The sequence below is a fragment of the Sminthopsis crassicaudata genome, chromosome 5, assembly GCF_048593235.1.
Source record: "Sminthopsis crassicaudata isolate SCR6 chromosome 5, ASM4859323v1, whole genome shotgun sequence".
Classification (NCBI taxonomy): domain Eukaryota; kingdom Metazoa; phylum Chordata; class Mammalia; order Dasyuromorphia; family Dasyuridae; genus Sminthopsis; species Sminthopsis crassicaudata.
Genome location: NC_133621.1, coordinates 274,699,959 through 274,704,420, shown reverse-complemented (window position 1 = coordinate 274,704,420; position 4,462 = coordinate 274,699,959).

The following is a 4,462-nucleotide window of genomic DNA, read 5'->3' as shown; positions in this document are numbered from 1 at the left end:
CTTTGTAGAGGCAGGGATTGAATTCAAGTCTTCTTGAAAATAAGAATGATTTTTCCCTTATTTTATGTGGCTAGCCACCCACACAATGCAGATATATATATATATATATATATATATATATATATATATATATATATATATATATATACACACATACACAGGAATATGTAATAGATGTAATATAATTACTATATTATATTATATATACTATACACACATAATATATACAATATACATACTATATTACATAGTATATGTGCTATACTTATTCTCCCTGTATATTATTATATTATATATTCTATTCTATAAAATATTCTATAATATTATGTAATGTTCTGTTCTCTAAATTGTAATCGTTCTCTGTGTGCAGGTTTTTGGGGGAGCTTCTGGAGGCAGCCTTAGTTTCAGTTCAGTTCAATAGTCCCAAATGCAGCCAGGAGTTAGAGTCCAAATCCTTTATTGTCTCTTCTAAAATCTTATCTCCTTCATTTGGGGCTTGGAGAGTTTTCTGGAGGCCTTCCTCTTTCCTTGGTTCCCGAGAGCTCTTGTCCGAATGTCTCCAGCCTGCACAAAGGTGGAAGTGGGAATGAATCTTCACTCTGAATCTCCCGAAGTTCTCCTTGGCCCTCTCCCAAAATTCTCTGAAGTTCTGAAAGCTTCTTGCTTATATGTTCCACACTGAGTATACACTAATCATTATATCTCAAGGAAACCATTATTTGTTGTAGGATTAAATCAATGCTAAATTAGATTTAACCATTGTCTCCTCAATTCCACTCAGTACTTTGTTTCAAGTTCTGGCCCATAACATCTCCTTGTAGGGTCAGATCAATCATACTGAACCATGCTAAATTAGATAATTATTGCCTCTATCAATTCCAGTGACTTAGCAACTTGTGAGAAATCCTAAACAATACTATATTTCTATACAAATTATTTTATTATATATACATTATATTATACTATAATATAAAATGTATTATACTTAAATACCATGTGTGGTATATTACATAATATGTTCTATGTATACATATAAAATATGACATCTTTCTATAAATGCTTTTATAAATATAGATGTACATATTCCCTCTGACTCTCTGCCTTTCTCTTGCTTGTACTATTAATATATTAAAAGAGTTATTTTTCCTGGAAGAAGGGCTTTGTCAAATGTCAGATTCATATTTCTTCAAGTCTTTCTCCTATTTCTTAGATTTATACTTGTTTGTTACATATGAACAATTATCGCAAAATTAATTTATCATCTTAGCCATGCCTTTCTTCTACTTCAGTGATGTTTTTTAAGATGTTCTTTATTTTCTCTTCTTGTGGCATTTGATATTCAATATTGCAATTAACTTAGCTTCTTTTCTTCTTCAAGAATTCAATTTCCTTTGTATTTCCCTCTACTTCTAATTCAATTCTCCCTCTCTTCCTTCCTTCCTTCCTTCCTTCCTTCCTTCCTTCCTTCCTTCCTTCCTTCCTTCCTTCCTTCCTTCCTTCCTTCCTTCCTTCCTTCCTTCCTTCCTTCCTTCCTTCCTTCCTTCCTTCCTTCCTTCCCTCCCTCTCTTCTTCCCTTCCTTCCTTCCCTCCTTCTTCCCTTCCTTTTTTTTTTTTTTTTTTGAGACAATTAGGGTTGCCTAGGGTCATACAGCTACTAAATGTTTGAAGCTGGATTTGAACTCAGGTCCTCCTGACTCCAGCTCAGAGCTCTCTCTACTGCATTACCTAGCTGTCCTTATTATAATCACTTTAGATCATTCTAACTCTTTCAATTCAAAACTTTGAACATTTTTATTGTTTTTTTTTTCTTTCATGGTAGGCTTAAACTTTACAAATGTGCAATTCTTCTAAAAATATTTATTGCTACTTTAAAAAATTGGTTAGTTTTTTTCCTCTTGTCTGCCTTTTTTCTGTTGTTGATTTTGCTCCCTTAACTCAAAGACTATTGCTTGTGCTCTGGGAGACTTTATTTTGGGGCTTGAGATAGGAAAAAAAAGGAAATTAAAGATTCTCTTTCTCCCTTCTGTATTTATTCTCTTTCCATTTGTTCTTTCTGTACTCGTGTATGTCTTTGGGATTTTCCCCCATTAGGGTATAAGCTCCTTGTGAGTGGGGAATGTTTTATTCTCAGAGCCTAGTTGGGATTGCTTTGTTCCTTGTATTCATATTCTCGGTGTCTGGCACATAAATGCTGGTGGGTTGATTGATAGATTCTTATTGTTCTTCCTCTCCTTAGACATTCCGAACTCTTCTTTCCCTGTTCTCTAAGAAATAATGCTCTGGGGTCAAGCTGGATAGAAAGGAAGAAGGATAGATTGACAAAGGGGTGGAATGGAAGAAAGGATGTAAAGAAGGTGAGGGATAGATGAATTATAGTCTGCTTTCTTCAATACAGCTCACCTGTGGAGAAGTCCTGATGGTATCTAACATATTTGCAAAGCACACCTGCACACTCTGCATATGTGATTTTATCTGGGCTATTCAACAACCTAGTCAGGTTGAAAGTATTATCCCCATTTTTTAGATTAGGAAACAGGGTCACAGAGGTCATAGGATACTAATAGCTAGCATTTATATGATGTATTAGTATTTGCAAAATTCTTACATATAGTATCTCTTTAATCCTCATAATAGCCCCTGAAGCTTGGTGCTAAAATCATCACCCCCATTACACAGATGAGTACATTGTGGTAAAGAGTAAATGTCTTGTCCAGGATCACACAGAGAGTCAGAATCTGGAACAGGATTTGAACTCTTGTCTCTCTAACTTAGAGGTATGCTGATAAATGTTTAACAAAAGAGGCAGACTTTTAAGTTCAATGTGCATTATTAACATATTCTCCATCACTTTTTTAAGTTGAGACAATCAACAGAATAATGAATCTTGCCTTATTTTGTATCATTTGCCAATTTCTGAGGTGTAAAGGCTCACATAGAAAATTTACCAACCGAGCTGATGCTTGTACATCCCTCCTCCGACTCAATGTCTAGCATTCTTCCAACTATGTACGCCATCTTGTCGTCTTTAGATTGTGGATTACAAAGAACCTTAGAGGTATTTAGACCAAGGCTACTACAACTTTTTCCACTTGTGATTCCTTTTTGCTCAAGAAATTTTTATGTAGCCCCAGGTATATAGGTATATAAAATAAGTATACAAATCTAACATTTGCTGAAAAGAAATCATAATTTTGCAACCCCCACATTCAGTTACGAAACCTCTCATGGGACCTTAAGCCACAGTTTAAGAAGTTTAGATCTCCTCCAGCTTCCAACTTACAGTTGGAGAAACTGAGATCCAAGCAAGTTAAGTGCTTTGTCTAAGGTCACACAAATGACAAGACTGGAATTGAAAGGAAGTATTATGAATTAGTACCTAACTAATAAATGCTTGATGTAGGATTCAAACTCAGGCTTTCTTAACACTAGGTCTTAGCCCCTCTAGCATACTTGATAGATGCTTTACTCCAACAAATCACTTTCTTGTACTTAGTACTATTTAAAATTTAGTGGTAGGTTGGGCAGTATTATTATTTCCATTTTCAAGATGAGAAAAGTAAGATGTGGAAACCTTCCACAACTTGTTGCTCAGTCTCCCATTTCTTAAGGAGGAGAGCAGCGGGAGGGGTAGTTGAAGCTGGGTTCTTTGACAATTTAGGTTGCTTGCCTATGGCCTTTTCCACGGCTGTGTTTTCTCAAGGTCTCCATCAAACACTCCAGGACATCAGAACACTTCCACACTGGTGATAGGAAGCAAAAAGTGGGAATGTGGCCAACTTCCCTCTCCAAGTCCATTTTGGTACTGATTACGCCTCCCTTCTCTAATCTCTTCTTCCTTCCTGCCTATGAGTTGAAAGACTTTGAGAAAGAGGGAGAGGGAGACAGTTGGGAACCCATTACTCCAGGCCTACATTCTCACGGCTGGTTCCTAGCTATGGCACTGAGAAGAACATTAATAATGGCTCTGGGTAGATGACATTTAAAAATCTTCTACCTTAATGACTTCATATTGTTAATACAGCTCATTTAGCCTTTTCCTTCTGAGGGAAGCAACAGAGGAAAGAATAATTTGCACAGAGTGCTTTATTGGCCAAGCTGGAACCCCCCAGGGCTATAACCCTAGGTGCCCCACAAGGCTCATTGTTTATCTGGGTAATCTCAACACTTTAACCCTGACTCTGATAAAACCTGGTAAGGAGGCAGAGCCCTCCCCATTGGATAACTATTCTTTTAGGCTGCTTCATATAGTTATGCTTATTCTGACGAGCCATCTGGAAGAGAGGAAGGGGTCTGAGTCAACTTTGGAGATTTATGAAGAACGGAATGCTTGATGGCTCTGTCCATTTAGGTTGAAAATTAGATCTATTTCTGGAGGCTTCCTCTATAGGACGGGTCTGATGGCAGTGAACTATTTCTCTTGACTCCAGCCTGGCAAAGAACTGTGGCCTCAGTCAGCAGAGCA